This window comes from Pan troglodytes, chromosome 5 (genome assembly GCF_028858775.2).
Source record: "Pan troglodytes isolate AG18354 chromosome 5, NHGRI_mPanTro3-v2.0_pri, whole genome shotgun sequence".
In the NCBI taxonomy this organism is placed as follows: Eukaryota; Metazoa; Chordata; class Mammalia; order Primates; family Hominidae; genus Pan; species Pan troglodytes.
In genome coordinates, this window is record NC_072403.2 from 140,562,968 (window position 1) to 140,587,583 (window position 24,616).

General features: G+C 35.4%; 1 long non-coding RNA gene across 1 annotated transcript in view; it reads left to right on the forward strand.

Annotated features, from left to right (window-relative positions):
* LOC129144320 (uncharacterized) overlaps window positions 1–24,616 on the forward strand; it is a 56,965-nt gene that overhangs the window by 22,094 nt on the left and 10,255 nt on the right. Inside the window, exons 2-4 of the long non-coding RNA XR_008548657.1 lie at window positions 18,207–18,337; window positions 21,765–21,857; window positions 22,793–22,857. This is a non-coding gene — a long non-coding RNA (uncharacterized LOC129144320). The remainder of the gene's footprint in view (window positions 1–18,206; window positions 18,338–21,764; window positions 21,858–22,792; window positions 22,858–24,616) is intronic.

The following is a 24,616-nucleotide window of genomic DNA, read 5'->3' on the forward strand; positions in this document are numbered from 1 at the left end:
TAGATGGGAATTGAAACAACTTTTATCTTTAAAGACAAAATCCTACCCAACATTGTACATATTTAAATTTATGTGAAGTCGCCCACAGGCAGTGGAATGAGTTAATCAAATGATAAAGAAATGTCAAAACATCTTATACTTGTATATAAACCTGGTAGTTCACTATCCTATAAAGTACAACCAATCCATCTGTCCGAAAGCCTAATACCACTTTTTTTGGTGACACTAAATGCTTTAAATTTTGTCAGCAAGATTTGAGGCAATGTCAAATGCTAGAGTGATCAACATCAAATGCTAGAGTGATAAAACCCCAATATTATTATATATAATTATATGTGTGTATGTATATAAATATATGCCAAAATGCTATACAAATCTATACACACTTTATATAAGTGCTATAGGCACACATACACACACATAATTATTAACTAAGTTTAAAAAATTCCACGTGATGAGATTTTTTTTTAACTTTAAAAAGTATTAGCTCATTAGACTTCGCTTTTTTTTTTTTTTTTTTTTTTTGAGACTGGGTCTTGCTGTGTCGCCCAGGCTGGAGTGCAGTGGCGTGATCTCGGCTCACTGTAGTCTCTGCCTCCTAGGTTCAAGAAATTCTCCTGCCTCAGCCTCCTGAGTAGTGAGGATTACAGGCTAATTTTTGTATTTTTAGTAGACACAGGGTTTCACCATGTTGGCCAGGCTGGTCGCGAACCCCTGACCTCAAGTGATCCGCCCACTTCGGCCTCCCAAAGTGCTGGGATTACAGGCATGAGTCACTGCATCCGGCCAGCTCATTAGACTTCCTGATAAGATTTCAAATTTTATGTCTTTGTCTGAAGTCAGATCTATAACTTAAAAAATATAAACTAGTTATTTTACTTTGTTTTCATTTGTTTTTCTTTCTGATTTTTTAAGTAATTAATTCTAACAAAATGGTCTACTTGGCTGTGCTCATGTGTATAGCTGATGTCAGCATATTAATAGCCAGATGTAGATGACATATCTTGATCTCTGGTCTCATCGCTCTACTGTTACCGTCAACATTGTTACCAAGCATGAGCTGGGCAATGCAAGGCAATTATTTTCTGACCCTTGCAGTCTGTATAATTTGGTTATCCCCTAGATACAATCTCTATAAATAGTGTTTGTTGAGTTCTGGAAACTAGAGTGGACAGATGGCATGGGGGACATAATCACCAATCTTACCCAAGTATGGAACAGTTCTGAGTATATAAAGAAAGCTTGGGTATTTCTTGTAGTCAGCATGATATTTTGCTCATAAATTTCCAACATAATATAAATTTTGAAACAAAAAGGTAAGGAAAATAAAGCTTTAGGACTGTTTTCAGCCTGCTATTTTTGAGGAACAAGTGACAGAGTCTGGTCATCATTCCATTCTGTATCCTTGGATTATTTTAATGGATTATGTCCCAGATGGATATTAGCGTATTGGTAGGGCATGGGCAGCTAAGTGGTCAAAATTTTTAAAAAGCAGCAGCTACTGGATTGGCTTGAACTGTTTCCTTAAAATGGCAGATTAGTTTTACCAGTGGTGTTTTTAATACAGCTTCACATCAAAGCAGATTTGTGTAATTTGGCCACCTGCTATAAACATCAATTTTAATCAATCACATATATCTTTGCCAATATAGTTTATCAGTGGTAAATGTTTAAAGATTTTGAAATAAATTTTATGATAAAATTAAGCAGCCATCTGGAATTGTAATATAGGTTTTTTTCTAAATGATTTGCAAGTCATAAATTTTAAACACTATATATAGAGAATACACACAGTAAGTGTACATTCATTTTGTCCCTGTTTACAATATTGTTTTTGAGGACATTTCATTGTGAATAATACAGAAAATTTACCTTCTGAACAGGACCTATCAACAGTCTTGGGCAGAAAGACATTTGAGCTCTGCTGGTCTAGACCTGTGTGCTTAGATAATGAGTCCAGCTATTCTTGCCAAAACTGTTTGGTGATTATGATTCAATCTCTGTAGCTTTTCAGTCAGTGTGAAATTATTGTAAAAAACAAAATCTGCTTTCTGATACATTTATTTCAAGTGATATTGCTTTAATAATGTACCCCCAATCCAAGTATAACTTACAAGAAAAAATGTATTTAGCCTGCATATGCAAGTTAGATATCCTCCCCATTAGAGTAGTAACTTCCCAAACTGTTTAGGAAAGATGCATCCAAAGAATTTGCATAATTATTATATTGCAATCTGGATTTGTGAAATCAAAGGTATTGGATATCTAAATTGGTAGGAATATCTACACACAACCCCTCAATCCACTTATTTCATTACATGGCTTATTTTAGGTTTTCTTTTCTTAGGCTTATTTTTGAATAACTGATTTATTCATTACCAGTATTAGGGAAGTGGGGGTTGGTTTTTATCTCCTCTGTTTTATCCCCCTTTTTATATTTCTTTTATTGCTCATTTTAACATGCCACCTGTGGGGGTTTCTCCTTGACATAACTAGTATTCTTCTGGCTAAGGCCATATTTTATTAGTTTTATGGCTTGTCTTGCCTTTTATTCAAAATCGCAGGTCTTGAAAAAGACTGGATACGAATATAAAATGTAAGAAAGAACAAAAATACACTTTAAAAAAGACTTTGGATTGCCAATATAAAGTCCATTATTAGCATTCATAAAATAAACTACTTTAGAGCCAATAAGGAAGAAATGCTCTACTTTTAATTTCTGTGGCACTATTAAAAATACTGTATATGGGATATATCCTACTTTATAGGGATTAACTTTCAACATGCAAATAAACAAGAATCATATAACCAGTCTTATGTATTTAAGATTTAATCTAAAATCAAAATATTTTATATATTTGATGTGTATCCTTAGGTTATCACTCTATGTAGATAGATGTGGAAGTCTTCAATACTTAACAAAACACATATAATAGGCTGGGTACGTACCTATATCATCTGATATAAAACTCCTATGAGGTAACTAGGGCTGACTCTAGATAACAAGCTATCATCAATATACCACAGTACTTCTCACATAAGCTATATTTGTGACACAACTTGATGTGTGGTGTAATATTCATAGTTATGAATAAGCATATGTTTGGATAATACAGGAGGATGCAACTCACTCTTCCTTGAATAGTAATGATTTCACAGAGAAACTAATATTTATATTGGGACATGAGGAATGCATAGGAATTTATCCAGTCCAATTTAATTCTTGTACAATGAAAGTTGAAAAGAGAAAACGCCATTGACTTTGGAAAGTAGGAACTCTTGCTATGAAAGTTGGAGGTGAAGAGTATTCCAACAAAAAGAGTAGTATGAAATAATATAGTCAGTCAAGGGAAAGCCAAGAAATTGAAGTTCATAAGATTGGGAAAGTAAACAAAATGGTGGAGAAGTAGAGTAAGGGGCTTCGAACTCATCTAAGGTCAGGTTATCAAGGGCATTATTGCCAAGATAAGGAATAATTCTGCAGGCATAGAGAGCTAGCCAATATTTTAAAGCAATAAGACTGACATCAGTTTATGACTTTTATGAAGAGATTATCAAGTTATATTGTGGAGATTGTACCAAACAGGAACAGATTGATAGCAGTGCCAATTATACAAAAATGATACTGATCTATTATTTTTTTTTTTAGCAGAAAAGGAAGCCATGGGTTTTTCTAGGAAGAGCTCTCTTATATGTAACTAATTAGCATTGGTTTTACTGCTAGATTACAATAAAATATATAAAGATTAGAGAATATTGTTCATACTTAATTTTTTTCATTTTTTATTTTCAACAAGACAGTTTATCAAGATAGTTTATATATGATTTGAATACATCTTTTTTCATACTTTTTAAAATAATTTTTTTCACATATTCAAGTTACTGTTCATCCATGTGGTTGACAGAGGCCCATGAGGTTGATATATGAACTCCACTGTAACCAAAACAACTGTTTTTAAAAATAAATACATCTCCTTTACCAAGATTTTGAAGACATCTAAAAGCAAAAGCAATTGATCTGTTTTACCTTCCTTACCTGACACTTCCTGCAAAGCAAACACAACGTAAATTGTTAGAAAAAGATTCAAAAGGCAGCTGACTGAAAAGAAAAGGTGAAGAAAGGACATAAACGAGCAACACACCAAATGACAATTTAATTCTTGTACAATGACAGTTGAAAAGACAAAATGTCATTGACTTTGGAAAGTAGGAACTCTTGCTATGAAGATTATTATTACTCTTATATATAATGCCTTTATTATTTATTCTGTCTTATTTATACTGTTCAAAATCTCTACTGTGATAGATTATGAAACAGAGAATATTCTTGTGCCTGGAATTGTTTGTCCATGTCAAATATTGTTTGATGGTTTTGACTTGATTTGACAAGTCAGGTTAATCAAAACAATCAAGGCTCTATACCGTATCTAGTCTCATTATACTGTCAAAATTTAGATGTTTTGTAACAGTAAAGCATATTAATTGTTTGCTGCAAGAAGTTCAGGGTCCTTAGCTGTCCTTCTAGCATGGAAAATATTGCTCATTTTAGTGAATATGTAAAGGAATAGTTGGGTTAACTTTTGAGCAAAGCAATTTATTTTCTTACTTAATGCAAGACTAGTACTAATGATTCTTGTAACAATTGTCATAAAGATGATTCATATTTTTCTATGTGGCTTTATAAATGCACCATCTAGCATAAGATAGAAGATTCTAGTTTAATTGCTAACATTTATCTTTTTGGGTCTCATTTTCCCCCTGGAGTAACATTTCTAGAAATGATTAAAAAAATCATTACTTAAGAGATTGGGCTTTAAAATTGGAATTCAAGGTTATTAGATACAAATTTCTGTGGGGGAGGAAAGCACATGTATTATCCTAAGTTATATATTATTTTGTCTGTTAAGCCATTGATATAATTAAGGGGTTAATTGTTACAATTGTCTTTGGAGATCAAAGTTTAGATTGAATGAGCAATTGAAACTTGCTATGTTTTAAATGTAAGAAAAGTAGGAATTTGCTTTACAGTTATCCTTTTAAATAAGACCTTACAGGAGAGTTCTTTTCTGTCATTCTCCCTCTCTTGCCCTCTGCCTTCTCCAATCTCCATTACTTCCCTTTTGCCTCTTTTCCCTCCACAAATATTTATTGAGAGATTACTGAAAGAGTACAAAATGTATTAATGTAGTGACAAATACATTGCTGTACAAACAAATGCAAAACTTTCTTAGACTAAAATACTGTTAAGGTTAGTTTTGAGCAATATTTGAAGAAGGAAAGGGCTGCAGTGTTGGAGGGAAGATATCAAGAGTGGACAGTAACTACATCAGGATAAAACTGACCATTTAGGAGCAAGTCCAAAAGCCCAATTAGGTAGAAGGAGTCTTAGAGGCATGGTAGCACTGGCAGGCAAGAAGTCATGTTCAAGCTAGCAGAGGGGGAAGTTCTATTAGATGATGACTCAAGTAAGGAAATGATAAACAAACTACGGTTCTAGCAGGCCTTCATGAGGGAAAATTGCATGGTACAGAAAGGGGCATTGGCAATGAGAAGGGAGGCACAAGCAGTGTCGGGCTATCAAAGAGGATAGATTCATTTTAAGAGAAACCAGGTCACTTTGGCTTCAACAGTAAACATTGGTTGGTCCATAGAGTGGATAAACAAACAGAGTGAACCTTTGTCAAAAATATTAATTTAAATTGTTTGGTTAGCTGCTACTGTTGTTGTTGTTTTGAGGGGAGATTATGGCTATCATGCAATCAAAATAGTACCTAAGGGGGACAATTTCAGAGAGCATAGTGATTAAGAGCATGTACTTTGGAGTCGGACTGCCTGAATTCAAATCCTAGTTTCACTATTTACAAACTTTGTGACTTTGGGCAAATTATTTAACCTCTTTGTACCTCAGTGTTCTTATATTTAAAATGGGGAAAACAGTAGCACATACCTCAAAAGATTGCCATAAACATTAATTGAAATATTTGTAAAGTGCTTAGAATAATACCTGACCAATAGTAAATGGTTGTTAAGTGTATATGTATATGAGTGTGTGTATATATATATAAATGTGTGTGTGTGTGTATGTGTTTGTGTAATAAAGGCTGTATGCTTGAGTAGCTCATGACAGAAATGGTAAACACTACCATTTTAGGGAACAAAAGACAAATGTATGGTAATATTTCAACTTGAAGTAAAGCTTGCAGTATGTAAAGGATGGAGTGGATCTAGAGTTTATTTCTTCTGGTTTTACCAGGCCAATCTAGCATGTTCTTGCCCAAACATGCTAAACTAGCCTAGATGTATTGTAAGTTCAGCCAGGTAAGTATTAAAAGGATCTAAAGTTTCAAATTCCTGCTTTAGGGAACAAGGACTATTGAGATTCCAAACCACTCTAGAGTTAGCAAAATTGGACCAAGCTTCTCTTTCTAGGAGTCTTGAGAATATTCAGGGCTAGAAACCTTGGTGCTTCTGAGAACACCATACCACATAGTCTACATAAATCCAGACTCCAAACAAACATGTCAAACACAAGACCGGAAAGGATTTTAGAGCTGGTTCAGAGGCTGTTACCTGTATTTTGCTCATTCATGAATTGCTGGCCCTTGTGATTTTTTGAGGGTGGCACCTGGGACTTTTTGACATTTGAAAGTCTCATTCAATATTTGAGTCTAGATGCATCCATTTGGAGAGTCCTAAAAATGTGAAGATATTTTTTAGAAATTTTAGGATGATGCAGATTAAGAAACGGTTAATTTATGGAACCAAAAAAGAGCCCACATTGCCAAGTCAATCCTAAGCCAAAAGAACAAAGCTGGAGGCATCACGCTACCTGACTTCAAACTATACTACAAGGCTACAATAACCAAAACAGCATGGTACTGGTACCAAAACAGAGATATAGCCCAATGGAACAGAACAGAGCCCTCAGAAATAATGCTGCATATCTACAACTATCTGATCTTTGACAAACCTGACAAAACCAAGAAACGGAGGAAGGATTCCCTATTTAACAAATGGTGCTGGGAAAACTGGCTAGCCATATGTAGAAAGCTGAAACTGCATCCCTTCCTTACACCTTATACAAAAATTAATTCAAGATGGATTAAAGACTTAAATGTTAGACCTAAAACCATAAAAACCCTAGAAGAAAACCTAGACAATACCATTCAGGACATAGGCATGGGCAAGGACTTCATGTCTAAGACACCAAAAGCAATGGCAACAAAAGCCAAAATTGACCAATGGGATCTAATTAAACTAAAGAGCTTCTGCACAGCAGAAGAAACTACCATCAGAGTGAACAGGCAACATACAGAATGGGAGAAAATTTTTGCAATCTACTCATCTGACAAAGGGCTAATATCCAGAATCTACAACGAATTCAAACAAATTTGCAAGAAAAAAACAACCCCATCAACAAGTGGGCGAAAGATATGAACAGACACTTCTCAAAAGAAGACATTTATGCAGCCAACAGACACATGAAAAATTGCTCATCATCACTGGCCATCAGAGAAATGCAAATCAAAACCACAATGAGATACTATCTCACACCATTTAGAATGGCAATCATTAAAAAGTCAGGAAACAACAGGTGCTGGAGAGGATGTGGAGAAATAGGAACACTTTTACACTGTTGGTGGGACTGTAAACTAGTTCAGCCATTGTGGAAGTCAGTGTGGGGATTCCTCAGGGATCTAGAAGTAGAAATACCAGTTGACCCAGCCATCCCATTACTGGGTATATACCCAAAGGATTATAAAACATGCTGCAATAAAGACACATGCACACGTATGTTTATTGTGGCACTATTCACAATAGCAAAGACTTGGAACCAACCCAAATGTCCAACAATGATAGACCGGATTAAGAAAATGTGGCACATATACACCATGGAATACTATGCAGCCATAAAAAAGGATGAGTTCATGTCCTTTGTAGGGACATGGATGAAGCTGGAAACCATCATTCTCAGCAAACTATCGCAAGGACAAAAAACCAAACACCGCATGTTCTCACTCATAGGTGGGAACTGAACAATGAGAACACATGGACACAGGAAGGGGAACATCACACACCGGGGACTGTTGTGGGGTGGGGAGGGGGGGAGGGAGAGCATTAGGAGATATATCTAATGTTAAATGATGAGTTAATGGGTGCAGCACACCAACGTGGCACATGTATACATATGTAACAAACCTGCACATTGTGCACATGTACCCTAAAACTTAAAGTATAAAAAAAAAAAAGTAGGAATCAGGCAAAAAAAAAAAATGGTTAATTGTCCTGTTGAGAGGTTGATTCAGATTTTCTGTTATTCTAGGGGGAGAGTTCTATTGATGACAAAAATGTAAATTTCTTTCTATGTCATTTTGTTCAGTCTGGGGAGTAGCAAAGGATTATTCTTTACAGTATGTTTTCTAATGATTTGTCCAAACTGATTTTGTATTCCAGAATCACATACTGCTCTTGGGTTTTTCTCCCCACATTTCCCTTCAGTGGATTATTTATACTTTTAACAAAATGATGAATGGGTCGTTGTATATTCAAAATGTGTTCACTTCCCCTGGAGAATCTGAGTGAAACAAGTACATTCTTGCAGAAGAATCCTAATATGGTTACCTATTCCTTTGAAATTGGTTTTATCTTTGATTCTGAGAATTCTCTACAAATTCAATGCTGTATATTAAAAAGCTACAATATTTCATATTTTTAATAGCAGAGATAAAATTGTAGAAACAAGTTATAATAGAGAAAGGATTTTAGTTTCTTCTGGAGAGCAGTATTTCATAACATAAAATAAATCCACTTAGGGATTTATAGAATATTTTCTCTACATATTACTATGAAACTTTTAAGACATAATTTTTTTCTCTCTTTCCTGGAAATCCTTTCTCTCTCTTCCTCTCTGTTGCCCTTATCTATCCCCCACCCCATTATTGTACTTTAGCACTTAAGCATTTAACTACAGTTTTGACCAACAGATGTATCTGTTTGTTCCCATATAGTAATATATGTTTATTTTAGAGAAGAAAAAATAAGACAAAGTAAAAATATACAGCAACTGAGGCACAAAATTCTGCAGTGACTTGCTTCATTTTTCCCTTCCTATTTAATCAAAGTACTATCAAAAGTTCTATTTAAATTTCTCAAATTAGAATATAGGAAATATCATTCAGATATTTTAAAAAATGTAATTATATACATAAGTATAAGTAATAGTACAGAATGTTGCATGAGATGAAAATGTATATAAGCTTAGCTGTCATTGATCATACTGAAAATTATTTCTAAGATGGACTTTAATAGGCTACAGATTTTTAAGATTTTTAAAATTGTAAGCTCTGATCAAGACACTGTATTACTTACAGGGGGATGTATGCATGTGCATGACTTGGTCCATACTTTCCAGAAATTTATAATTTAGTTGAAGAGAAAAGAAGTAGACACCATGACGATACAATCTAGTTTGTGAGTGGCACAGATTTTGCTATAGGTCAGAAGAATAAAGGCATTTTTTAATTTCAGTAGTTTTTGGGGAACAAGTGGTGCTTTATCACATAGATAAGTTCTTTAGTGGTGATTTCTGAGATTTTGGTGCACCCATCACCTGAGCAGTGTACACTGTACCCAATGTGTAATCTTTTCTCCCTCACCCCCCTGCCACTCTTCCCCTTGAGTCCTCAAAGTCCATGGTGGTATTCTTGTGATGCCTAGCTCCCACTTATAAGTGAGAACATAAGATGTTTGGTTTTCCATTCCTGAGTTACTTCACTTAGAATAATGGTCTCCAACTCCATCCAGGCTGCTGCAAATGCCATTATTTTGTTCCTTTATATGGCCGAGTAGTATTCCATGATACACAAACACACTCACACACATACCACACACACACACACACACACACACACACACACCACATTTCCTTTATCCACTTGTTAATTGATGGGCATTTGGGCTGGTTCCATATTTTTGGAATTACAAATTGTGCTGCTCTAAACATGCGTGTGCAAGTATCTTTTTCATATAATGGCTTCTTTTCCTCTTGGGATTGCTGGATCAAATGGTAGACTTACTTTTAGTTCCTTAAGGAATCTTCATACTGTTTTCCATAGTGGCTGTACTAGTTTACATTTGACCAGCAGTGTAAAAGTGGTCCCTTTTCACCACATCCAAGCCAACATCTATTTTTTTTTATTTTTTTAAATTATGGCCAATTTTTGCATGAGTAAGTTGGTATCTTATTGTGGTTTGAATTTGCATTTCCCTGATCATTAGTGATGTTGACCATGACCTATTTTGGGTTCAAGTTTGGCTTTGGGAAGTGCTTTGGAGCTTCTTCTGAGTCCAACCACTGAGCTGGTCATCAACAGTTGTGTAAAATCCACTTTTCATTGCGTGTCACAATTCGATCTAGAAATGGTTTGTCGTTTTTGTGTTGAATAAGAGAATATGACACTTCCAAATGACATTTTTTAAAATTTTCAGTCAGCTCATGAGGCACTCACTTATTGAGCATTTTCACCTTTCCAATTTGCTTCAAATGCCAAACGACCATAGAATGGTCAATGTTGAGTTCTTCTGCAACTTCTTGTGCAGTTGTAGGAGGATTAGCTTCAATGATGGCTCTCAATTAGTCATTGTCAACTTCTGATGGCTGGCCACTATGCTTCACATCTTCAACACTCTCACCTCCTTTGCAAAACTTCTTGAACCACCGCTGCACTGTATGTTCATTAGCAGTTCCTGGGTCAAATGCATTGTTGATGTTGTGAGTTATCTCCGCTGCTTTATGACCCATTTTGAACTCAAATAAGAAAATCGCCTGAATTTGTGTTTTGTCTAACATCATTTCCATAGTCTAAGATAAATCTAAAATAAACAGCAAGTAAGTCATTAGCAAAACAATATAAAGCAAGAAATGTACATTAAAATGATGTATAACATAACAACACTTGTTTAAGAATGTATTTCAATATCAAACAGCAAATTTCAACAATGCAAAAACCACAATTATGTTTGCACCAACCTAATAACTGTGAAATATACTTTGCTTTAGGCTGTTTCTGTCAATGAAGCTGACTAGTTACAATCTTACTAGGCACTGAGAATTGAAAGGAAGGTGCTACAGTTGACACAGATCACCAGTCCTACACTATTCAAAATTTTAAATTAAAAAATATTTATTGAGTAGTTTTTATGTTCAAGGGACTGTAAAAGACAATGGAGATAATTTTCTAGAAGAGTAAAAGACAGTTTTGTCTCCAAAAATTTCACCATCCACGTACAGAAACAATCAAGCTAAAAAGTCAAACCAAACAAATCAAGCTTTAATGAAACATGGTTGGAGGAACTCAGAAAAAAGGGTGTCTAATTCTGTTTTGGGGTATCTGGTAAGCTATGACCAGAGGAGTAAATCTCAGGATAAGTCCCAAAGATAGACCAGGTAGGAAAGGGCATTTCAGGCAGAGGAAACTTTATAGGCAGATACACTGAAGTGACGTAAAGTAGAGAATCCTAAGGAAATTGCAGACTAAATAGTAGAGTGCTGATGGAGTTGTCAAAGCCATGACCCCGGAGTGTGGCAAAGGGCAGCTCGTGAAATGTCTTGCACATTAGCCCAAAGTAGTGTTTTGAAGTGCAGTCCTTCGAGTCCTGTAATGTTAGAAGAAATAATGCTGTCATAATCCCTAAACATATTATGACAAGACATAACACAAATCTATGAAGTGTTGTGAAACAGGATGGTGCAGTCTAATGTGAAACAAGTGGTCATTTTTCAGGATGAATCTAGATTCCCTGGGGTGAAGGAGAGTCAGAGCGTAAATAGATACAGAAAGTTTAATGAGCTTTGAAAGGCAATCTTTATAGAGTCAGAATGTAAAAGAGTCACAAAATGAATAACACAAATGTATTAATTTATCTAATAAATATTTATTAACTGCCTTTAATGTATCCCTGTGGGAGATGAGAGTCTTGTTCTTGAGAATTTCATAACATACCACAAACATCAAGATCTTTGAGTCTGAAGAACCAAAGTAATAGAATTGGCTGGACAATGTTGTGGCTACTTCTGGCCCCCCAGGTGTCTTGAGTTAATAATATTGCTGATCTGGAAATAGTAGGAAGGTTAATGAACAATTGCATTTCTTAATGTTCTTGTACGTGTTTCTTTTGTGAACTGAATGTTAGCCTATTTATAAGACATGCCACAAAGTGTTCTAGTAGGAACTTTTTAAGCTCATGCTACAAACTTGGGGTTGTGAAAAATAAAGCAAATAAGTTGGTATTTTTAGTATGTAATGAAAGGAGGAAAGTTGTGGATGAGTAGAACAAAGAGATAGGTTTAACAATCATAACACACAAAGTCATTTGGTGGCCTATATCCAAACTTTCATTGATTTTGTTCATGTTTTGTCCTAGAACCTTGAGAATCAGGAGAATCTAGTCTCTTCCCCAACCTCAGGGGTGAAGCTTGATTAGTCCAGGCCAGTTATGGTAATTCCATACCATTGTCAAGTGACTCATTCTGTTATGGACACAGGACGACAGAATTTTGGCAAATAAGATATGAGGGAAAATCAGTTGGGTAGCTTCTGAGACTGTTTTAGTCATTCTTATTTAGGATAGAAAGATGAGAAAATGCCCTTTTCTGGCTTTTCAGTAGTACTGTGTTTGAGGATGTAATATTTGAAGCTGTTGCAGCCATCTTGCTATCATGAAGGGCCAGAGGATATAGTTCTACTTTCTGATGATGGCAGTATGGAAGGGATGGAAAGAACAGGAGTTATTTTTTTTATGATGGACTGAGGAATTAACCAGCTAACCATTCTTGCCCTGCCATAGCTCTAAACTCTTACATAACATAGAAAATGTATTTACAAAATTCAATCTTGTTTTAATTGTTTTTCTTTTCCTTGCAGCTGAAAGCATTCTTGGGGAGGAATGCATTTCTTCTATCCTCTTATTTTCAGTATCTGGAAGCCTGCAAATTAAACAAACCACAAAAAAAGGCAGATCTATAGGAGAAAGGGCATGTATTTCTTTTCTTCTTAAAATTTTATTGAAGTATGATTGACAAAAAATCTGTACATATTTAAGGTACACAACTTTATGATTTCGAAGACAAGTATACATCCATGAAGCCAGCACCACAGTCTATGCCATAAACCTATTCATTACCTACAAGAGTTTACTCCTGACTTCTTATCTATTATTCTTATTTCATATGATACAAAAAAGAGAAAATAATTTAAAAATATTGCCACAAAGAAGCATCAAAACACAAAGATAGACAACATGAGATGGAGAGAGGAACACAATAACTGCAAAACATTCAGAAAAACAGTTAACAAAATGGCAATAGTAAGTCCTTACCTATCAATAATTACTTTAAATGCAAGTGGATTAAACTCACCAATAAAAAGACACAGAGTGGCAGAATGGGTTAAAAAATAAAACCAGAATGTAACTATATGCAGTCTCCTTTCTTTTTTCTGTATCTGCTGCAAGTTTTTTCTTTGTGGTTACAATGAGGCTTGCATAAAACTCTTTATTACTGTAACAGTCCATTTGGACTAATGACAACTTCAATTGCATGCAAAAACTGTACTTGCACTCCCCTGCCCCACTTTATTAATGTCAGAATTAACTTATTTTTGTACTATGTATTCATTATCCAACTTTCTGTAGTTATAGTTTCTTTCAATGTTTTGCCTTTTAAGCTCTATGCTAGGGTTAAGAGTGATTTACACACCCTCATTACTATTTTACATTATTATGTATTTGTGTATATATTTACCTTTACCATTGAGAGTTATGCTTTCATATATTTTCATATTACTGTTTAGTGTTCTTTAATTTCAATTTGAAGAACTCCTTTTAGCACTTCTTGCATGGCAGCTCTAATGGTAATAAACTTCTTAGTTTTGGTTTCTCTGGGAAAGCCTTTGTATCTTCTTCATTATTAGAGGAAAGATTTTCCAGGTATATTATTATTGGTTAGCAGTTTCTTTCTTTCAGCACTTTGAATATATTATCCTATTCTCTCCTAGCCTGGAAAGTTTCTGCTGAAAAATTCATTAATAGTTTCATAGGGATCCTTCCTATGTGATGAGTCACATTTTTCTTACAGCTTTTAAAATTCTCTCTTTGACTTTTAGCAATTTGGTGATAATGTGTCTTAGTGTAGACCTCTAGTCTTTATAGTTCCACCTGGGGTTTTGGGGGCTTCATAAATCTGGATGTTCATTTTCCTTTTCAGATTTGGGAAATTTTTACCCATTATTTCTTTAAGTAAGGATTTTGCCCCTTTCTCTTTTATTTTTTTTCCTGAGGTACCCATAAGGTAAATATTGATTTGCAGGATGTTGTTCTGTAAGTCCTGTAGGCTTTCTTCACTCTTTTTCATTTTTTATCTTTTCATTCCTCTGAAGAGATAATTTTAAATGACTTGTATTTGAGCTAATAAATTCATTTTTCTGCATGATATTCTGCTGTTGAAACTCTCTACAGAAATTTTGAATTCAGTTATTTTCTTTGGCGGTAGAATTTCTGTTTGGTTCTCTTTTATGATTTCTATCTCTTTGAGGAACTTCTTGTTTTGCTCCTGTATCATTTTCCTGATTTATTTATTTGTCTATCTGTGTTCGCTTGTAACTTATTGAGTTTAAGATGATTATTTTGAATTCTTATCAGGCAATTCATAGATCTCCATTTCTTCACGGCTGGTTACTGCCATTTTATTTTGTTCCTTTGGTGGTGTCATGTTTCCCTGATTCTTTGTGAATTTTAGGCCTTGTATTTATGTCCATGCATTTGAAGACATCATTTTTTCCAGTCTTTACAGACTAATCAGTCCAGTCAGAGATTCTGGGTGAGCTGGTTGGTCCGCTGTGGGCAGGACTGCTGTTGATGTCCTTGGGAAGGTAGCCTGTAACCTGGGTTTCTGGGAGCAGGCCTGGTTCTGGTTTCCACTGTGGTAGGTCTGGTTTTGGGGTCATGATAAAGTCTAATATACACTTTTCTCTCCATTTCTTCCACAGGTGAACTCCTGGGCCAATAAGGTCTCTTTGGGCACTTCATTAAGTGGGCTGGGGAAATACTAATGTGGAAGTGAAACCATCCTTTCTACCCTGCATATTGTGCCTTTTCTAATTTATGTGCTCTATTTATGTGCTGCAGTCTTTCGCCTGGATTCCAGAGTTCTTATCAAGATGTTTTGTCCATGGATGTTTGTTAAATTCATTTCTGTGGGATGACAAGGGCTGGAACCATCTATTCCACCATATTGCTGATGTCATTTCCCCATATGTTGCTTTATTTATATTAATATTTTATATGCTTGAGTTATCAGAAAAAGAAGTGGAAACCCCAAAAGGCAGTTAGACCCAGAGGCATATATACCACTTTAATGAAGGGCAATAAATTGCAGAGAAGAAATCAGCAAAAAAAAGGGATTTGGGCTCCTAGGGGCAGTAAATTGTGAAAATGTGACTAGTATTGTAGATAAAGGCTGTTTAGTATGGTTTGTCATACAGATAAGAGTTGTTTACCTCTTCCAGGTACAGGAGAGGAGAACACCTTTAAAAATGGAGACCTATGTCACTTTTACAAAGGAAAATTTATGCTGTGATTTTAGGCAGACAGTTGACACCAGAGAATTCTTCCTGCTGCTTCTCAATTTCCTTCAGCTCAAAAATGATCCTTATGCCAATATGGAATATTTTTGGGGTGGCATATTCTGCTCCTCTTCAGCATCCTTCCTGGTATGTGAATTACCCAACTCTTGTGTTCTCAGAAGTTGGGCTTGAGCCTTTTGTTCAGGCTTATGGGTACATTTTGTACTCTCTAGGAGCTAAAGCAGATGGGAAGGTAGTTTTTAGCTAAGATATTTTTACAAATCATAATTTTTATGTCTATAGTAAAACCAAATTTTAAGCATCATTACAGCAAATCTGAAGTGGATAAATGAATTGATAAATTTTTTAAAAAATTAAGATAGTATTAAGAAATTGACATGTAGATTCTAAACTAAGATTTAATAGCTAACAATTAAGACATCTTCCTTATTTTTATGACTGCTGAGAGCAAAAACACAAAGACCTAAAGCAAGTAATTGAAATAAAAAATGATGGATTGGGCTGGCAGCTATTCTTTAGATATAAAACTAAATGCAGTCCGTCTGGAATTTAAAGGGAGTGGGTGATCCTTAGCCCTTCCTTCAGATTGACATGCAAGAAATACAAAGTTTAACCCTTAATAAATAAGGCCTGGGAGTAAGGAAATTCAGAAATTTGAATCATATGACCAATAAAATGTCTCTTTTTATATCACTATTGATATCATTTGTGTCAGGGTTTGAATGGCATTTAAGAACCTCTTGGTTATATGAAATTGAATTTCAGTGAAACTAGGCTGTTATTTTGTGAAGTATCTGACTTAGCATTTTTTAAGGAAGATATCATTTTAATTAGTGTATTTGAAGGTCGAGTGGATACTTTTACTCTTTTTAAATAATGGTTTTCTTCACAAACTTCAGTTCTGTGTCATATATTACTGATCTTTAAAATGTCTCTGAGTTACTGCTGTTTTCCATTCTTAAATTGGGAGAACTTTATTCCTGATTGAGAAGCAAGAACTGAAAATGTCACTTTTCCTTTTGGGGTGTGGAGGAAATCTTTTGGAAATGTTCAGTCTCTAGTTTTGTAATGTGTAACTTATACTTGTATAGAACGTTAGGTCAAAATTTTTTTACCAGTGGCATTTCTCACATTCAGGTGTAAGGGCTTGATGCTTGTGTAGATACAGGAAATCAAACTCACAAAAAGTCTCCACTTGTCTTAGGGAATTCAGTACCCAGCTGAGAGCAATTACAGGCAATATTAATATGTCGGCAAGAAATGTCCCAGTTCAAATGGCCAGTCTGAGTGTTCACTTTTTCCTTTATTTGCTCTGTGATCATGGCTTTAGAAGGTTTTCTTGTTACGAAAAGTTGTGACCTCACCTGAATTGAAAGGTGGAAGTAATGTTTCTTATCATGTATGGCATGGCCTCTGGTCCAGTGAAAATTATTCACTCACTTGGAAAATGTCTTTGGTACAGGAAATGATATCCTAAAATTCATTAAGGGTTTACTATTGGGTTGGATTCTCTATATGAAGTGATCACAGAACTTCAAACATCATTCTATTAATAACAGCTTCCTAGGGTGCATGGAGAAAAACTTCATTTTCTCAAATATTTATTGGGTACCAACACAGGAGACGGGCCTGTACTAGGTTATTGATGTCTATAGATAGTTAAGGAAACTTCTTAAGTTTCTTAAGTTTCTTAAGAAGTTTCCTTAACTATCTATAGTTTCCTTAACTGTACCTCAACTATATCACCTGCAGCTCATTATGTGTAGGTATCTCTGCATGTATGATCTATTTCCTTCTACTGCTACAGACTAGTAGATATCACAGTTGGCAATTCTACCAAAAGAACCTATAGTCCCAGCTACTCAGGAGGCTGAGGGAGGAGAATCACTTGAACCCGGGACACAGATGTTGCAGTGAGCCAAGATCGCACTACTGCACTCCAGCTTGGCAACAGAGCAAGACTCAGTCTCAAAAAAGAGAGAAAAAAAAATGCTCCTTTTGGTTTCCGATCTGTTTCCTTAGGGAGAAATTGTTCCCCTCAAGCTCTCTTTCTAAGAGAGTGGACAGAAATGTCTTATCTCTCCAGTTGGTAATTATGACTTCTCTGTAAGTCTACTACTACAGACTAGTAGAAGGAAATAGATCATACATGCAGAGATACCTACACGTAATGAGCTGCAGGTGATATAGTTGAGGTACAATTAGATGCAGATAATACAGTTGAGGTAGTTATAGCTGAGGTGCAAGGGACAAAAATTAGACACTATGTGATTAAAAGAAAATCATCCATCATCTGAGCAACAACTATTCATTGAACACCTCTAATGTGCCAGGGATCACGCTTTGTACAAGAGTTATGATGGTGAACAAAATAGACTTTCGGAGTTTATTCTTGAATGGTAATGTATTAATTAAAAGGTCTCATTAATGTTTAATTACAAACTAGATTAAGTATTGTGGTTCAAGTGGACAGCTGGGTCAGGGGTGGAGTATATCTAGGATAGAGAATTTCAGTTCTATATTTTACTAATTAACTGGTAACCAGGAGGTATGTTCTATACTTAGATTTAGCTCTGTGGCCTGTTGTGCTTCAATTTCGTCATCTTCAAAACCAGGAAGAGCTATATTCATCTTATCTCACAAAGCTGATTAACATAAATGAAGGAGCCTTGGAAAATGGAAAGCATTATACAAATGTAAGTTGTATAGAGTTTCACGGTAATTGCTAAAAATACTGAGGCAAAGATAATCCTTTGTAGACAGAGGTTTTGGTTAACTTGTGAGAATAGAGTTAGTAGAATGCTAGACATAGAAAACAGATTTCAGTGATTTCAGGAGAAAATCAGAGGGAAGGAAGAAACATGAGGTGGGTCCAGAAGTGGAAGTCTTCAATTCCTTTAGAAAACGTACATGTAGCTGGAAGCAGTGGCTCACGCCTGTAATCCCAGCACTTTGAGAGGCCGAGGCGGGTGGATCACAAAGTCAAGAGATCGAGATCATCCTGGCCAACATGGTGAAACCCCGTCTCTACTGAAAATACAAGAATTAGCCAGGCGTAGTGGTGGGCGCCTGTAGTCCCAGCTACTCGGGAGGCTGAGGCAGGAGAATCACTTGAACCCAGGAGGCAGATGTTGCAGTGAGCCGAGTTTGCACTACTGCACTCCAGCCTGTCAACAGAGCAAGACTCCGTCTCAAAGAAAAAAAAAAAACAGTCCCCGGTGTGAACATGGCACATGTATACATATGTAACAAGCCCGTGCATTGTGCACATGTACCCTAAAACTTAAAGTATAATAATAATAAAATAAAAAAAAAGAAAAAAAGAAAAAAAAAAGCTCCTTTTGGGTTCTGATCTGTTTCCTCAGGGAGAAATTATTCCCCCCAACCTCTCTTTCTAAGAGAGTGGACAGAAATGTCTTACCTCTCCAGTGGGTAATTATGACTTCTCTGTAAGCTATAAATAGGCAAAAAAATTCCCTAAGGATGTAAGCCTGGGGTGTTGTAGGTTTTAGTCATACCTGAAAGTGTTGCTCCTTCTTCCTTTTTCAGAGTACTCTGTATCGTTATCTATTCCTTTCATTTTTTTTCTGAATATTTTCCTAACTTATTTTGTCCACATGTTCTACAGGTAAACCTTAAAGATTAAATTCTGTTGACCTTGTGCTTTCTTCAGTCTAACTCCTTGGCACACTGAAACCACATTTGATATTGAATGTTTTAACATAATCTATTTCAGGAAGTAAAAAAAAATCCTAGAGCTCCTTCTTATTTTCCTTTATGTTAAATAATCACCCTCTCTGACATTGTAGCTTTTTAAGGAACACATCATGTAGAATTGATAGGTTCTTTTGGTAGAATTCCCAACTGTGATATTTATTTCATGCCTACACATCATTCTCAGCAGGTCAAAAATCATTGTATTATGAACATCTAAATTGGTTCTTTAATATATTTTTGTTAGCAGCAGCACATCTCCTGAAAAGCAACACTGAAGTCGATTCTGCGGACATAAGGATGATTTGGCATTGACATCTGTCAGCCTGTTAATTACTAAGGAAGATTTGGCTGAATTAATTTGTTTCCTGGTTAGCTCCTTTTCTCTGCTCCATTATGTCCTTTACTATGTTGCAACCTTGAACAAATTAAACATACATTCCAAGATATGAGAAGAATTTTCATCAAATGTATGAAAATCAAGTACATGAGAAATTCAGTTTCCAAAATATAGGACATCATTGTTCAGACGAACAGCTTTTTGAACCTTTCTGTTGAGGAACACTTCCAGTTCTATAACATTTCTGCAGACATTTAATGACAGTTTCCTCTGTGCCAGGCACTCTCTGTAAGGTGAAAGCTCAGGCTGGGAAGAGGGGTGGGAGTAGGGTGAATGGGAAGCGGGTGGGGACAAGGAAATAAACATAAGTGGACATGCACAACAAAAAGGCCCTTTGGAGCCTTTAATTTTGTATCACCTGCCTGTATTTCTATTCAAACATGAAAAATTTTTTAAACAAATTTGAAGCGGGAGTGGTCCTTCACCAATAAGGCACCAATAAGGCAGGTTATTTTCTCCTTTGTACTGGCAACCATCTTTTCTGTAGTTTATGCTCTGCTCACTCCCTATGTGCTTGTTTCCCATCTGAGATAACCCTGCCCCTTTTCTGTTTTCATGACCATTATTCAATGGAAAATTGGAATAAAGTAAAACAGAACAAGCCTGGATTACTTTGGGCTCTTTGTTATATCTCATCATTTTTTTTGGTCTCTTTTCTCCACTACATTTAAAACAAAAAATAACCTTTGCCCATGCTTTTCCCTCACTTCTAAATATGTTTTTTTAACCCTTTCTTTCTTCTCTTTTGTGTTTGCTTTCTTAGTTAACATTACAAATTTTCTGTTTTTTCTAAAGCTAATTTTAAAAGGAGGCCTATAATATTTGTGTAAAGTTTTTCATTCCTCCAGTCATCCCATTTTCTATATGACTTTAATGTGTTATCTGCCAGAACAACTAGAATAGATATCTCCATTATTTCTGCACAGATGACAGAGTGAACAAGACTTTGTCCTTAGAATTTCCATCAACAAAACCAAACCAAACCACTTACTGTATATGTATTGCCATTCATGTTTAAGTGCTGAAAATGGACTTGGAGACTTATCTCAGCACTATCACTTATGTACTCTAACTCTTCTTTATTTGGGTAGGGAATCCTTCTTGTGACTTCCTTCAGGGTGTGGACACATTGAAAGATTAATTATTCACATATCAGCTGGAAAAAAGTGAGGTGACAAGTGTTGACATTTGCATTTCTGAAAGAGGCACATTGTTACATCAAAAAAAGGATAATGCCAATTAGGGTTTCATATGTGTTGTTTTATTTTCACAATTACAATGTTAGAGGAAAGCTCAAAAGTAAAGGCTTTTGTGAAAATGGTCAGATGATAAATCTTGATACCTGTGTAAGAAGTGAAAGCACCAGAGTTTTTTTAGAAGATGAAAAATGAAAAAAAAAAAAGGAAAAGAAACTTAATTTGGCATTGTTAGAAATTCTTTATTGGGAGTGGAAAAACATGAAATAAAGGGAAAATAGCTTTAATCAACTCCAAATTCCTTCTTTGGAAGTGCTGTGTGTAATCTCCAATAATGGTGGTGTACATTTCCCCCAACTCTATTAAAACCATCATTATCATTGTCATCTTCATCAACATGGTCATCATCATTGAACACACACTCCATACAAAGTAAGATGTTATGTGTTTGTATTATAAGCAGAGATTAGACAATAACTCTAATCACAAGGATGCTGTAACTAGTAGTGTAGATGGTAGATGTGCACAACAATGAAGGGATGTTTGATGGTATCTAAGTTGTGTAATCATTAGGCTTACTTGAAGAGTTTCCCCTAATTTTTCTATTTTTCTTTTTCCTTTTTTTTTTTTTTTTTTTCAAACAGGGTCTTAGTCTGTACCCAAGCTGGAGTGCAGTGGCACATTCCTCATGGCTCACTGGAGCTGACTCAGCCTCCTGGGCTCAAGCAATCCCCCAACTTCAGCCTCCCTACTAGCTAGGACTATAGGCATGCACCACACCAGCTCATTTTTTATTTTTTTAATTTTTTGCAGAAACATAGTCTCACTCTTTTGCCCAGGCTGGTCTCAAACTCCAGGGCTCAAGCAATCCTCTGTCCTCAACCTCCCAAAGTGCTGGGACTACAGGTATGAGCTACTGTGCCTGACTAGAATTTTTCTTGAATGTGATATTCTCCTTCATTCTATTACACATAATTTCTCTAATCTTCATAATTTAATTATCATTGAATTTCAGTCTATCTGATTCATATAAAGAAAACCTGTCATTCCAAACATGATTTGTCTTTACAAAACTAATCTGATATGAACTGTATTTGATTCACTAGAGAACAGAGTATAGTGATGCCTCAAGTTATTGATACTTGCATTGATCAGGCTAACTAAGGCTTACTACTGGAACAAGCAGTGCTGTAAATCTCATGGGCTTAACATAAAGTCTGATATGGATTTGGGTGGGGGCTTTCCTAGGGGGCTCACCTCTAAGCAGTGACAAAAGTATGTAGGCTTTATTCAATTGTGTGGCTCTGCCATCTTTAAGTCCATCACTTCCTGCCTCAGCTACAGAAGAGAGAAAGAATGAACTACCAAATGAGAGTTTTTAGGACTATATCACATGTGGCTTCAACTTAAGAGCAACGGTACCTGGGAAATATCATCTTCCTGTGTACCTCCCAAAAAATAAAATGGGTTTGTGAATACATAGCATTTTCTTTATTACACTATAAAATATCCAAATAGAGATTGGATATTTTATAGTGTAATAAAGAAATTGGGAAATTAGGAGTTAGGGCTGGATGATAAATATAGCCTTTGAAGACAGTGACAATGATATACAGTTGATTAGTTGGATATTGGATAATAAAACCCATCACCTAAAGAAAGAGCATAGCAAATGATTAAAAACAGGATTTAAAGAATGGTTTTTACAATGAGGGACAATGACAGAAGCTTATTGTAATGTGGACTTGTAATTACCTCTTAATTTCCATTTTTTTCTTCCTTTGTAACAAAACTCTAGTTTTTTGCCTAACTAAAAGACTGTTGTGTACCCTTCTTTATAGTAGGGTATAACCACATGACTAATTTCACATATAAAAATGGAGAACGGGTGCACATTAAAGAGTAGGTAAGTGGTCAATATACTTTTTCTCTCTCAATGCTCCCAACCTGCCCTCTTTCCCTTTATCTCTCCAAAATAACATGTTTGTTGTTTAATAGAGATGACATCGTCCTAATCTAAGGCTTAAGATTCCTGTAACTCTTAAGTCACACTTTGCCAAATTTTTATTCAATCACTGAAGGCTCACGTTGCCTCTGAAAGAAAAAAAAAAGAGCAAGTGAAATATTTCTGACTGTGAGTGTTCTTATATTGGCATATTAGTGTGAACTTAGGGGATATGTTAGCATTGACTGTTTTCTGTATCACCTCAGGTGTATTTTGTCTTTCCCCTCTTGACTTCACTTACCCACTCGCTCTGACTAATGTCCTAGCAGTGGCAAGCATGTAGATGTCTAAAAATGTAGAAATTGTAAGAAACAGACTGTTTCAGGGCAGCATTTGGAAGTGGCTATTGCGTAGGGCTAACCATATCTCTCTCCTGCCAAAGGTCATGACCTTGTTGATGGTCTCTAGTCAAGAGCAATCCCATTAGTGAAAAAAAAAAAACAAAAAAAACCCAGCACTGACAGTGACTGCTTCCAAATATTCTCCTGTCTGCTACTATAGAATTTCCTAGTGTTTCCCATCTTGTCAATTCCTTTCCCTCACCTTTTTTACACTGAGTGAACAACTTTTATTTGAAGTGTTAGGTACTAACCCAGTTCTCTCACCCTTTACTCTGCTTCCTTCCTTTCTTAAATGCTTCCTGCTTTGTAACCCTCTGCAGCTAGTGATACATTAGTTTATGTTTGTGTTTTCTCAAGAAGTGAAACTGTTGTAGGTTGACCTATTATATAGAAGTACATACTCCTCAGTAGAAGGCAACTTATGATTGTAGAAACTGGGTGTTTCGTGAGAAGTTGCTACTTAACTGACCAATTAGGAAAAGGGGTACAGAAATGATTGAGACCTCCAAGGAGATACAGATTCATTTAAGTTGAGTGTACTGCTGCAGACATCATTTTGAATATCTGTATTACGAGTAAATGGTGGAAATTCAAAGACAAGTCCATACTTTATGAAAGTAAGAGAACAAGAAATTTGTTTCCCTAAATCTGTGAGCATACCCTATAATTCATCAGAAACAGCAAATTCACAAACACAAAATTGACAGAAATGTGTAAAACTTTTCCAGCAGTTTACTTCTGAATACATTAGAAAATGTGACAGAACATAGTAAATTTCTTGTCATTTTACTTCCCAAGGGAAGTGCTAGGTTTGTAAATCCTAGAATATCATCAAATTATATTTTGAACTTTATTTCTTTTTGAGCTAGAATTTTAAAAGATTACATGTTTTTTCACAGAATACGTTCATCCCGTTACTAATAATGATGCTGAAGGAATGGAAATGTAATTTCTAGAAATCATCACTTTTCAAAGTTTTATAGTTTGTGAACTGGAATACTGAAGATTGAAGTATGATTTAATATTTGGTAGAAACAGGAGAGTTTGTTATTTGTAGCTCTGATATTAGAAATTACTTGAGGTTTCTGTTACCAAATTTCACAAAATATATTTCATAAAAAGCATTCTTAACTCAGGTTATACATTTTTTAAAAATTATTCTGAAAGGAATTAGATATTTAACATTGTAGCTGACCTAAATAAATTGGAGAAAGTTCTTAAACAACTATCTTTCATTTTCCCATCAATAAATGGAGCAATAATAATACCTAATTATTTATTGCACAGGAGTCTTGCAATAATTAATTAAAGCTTTAAAG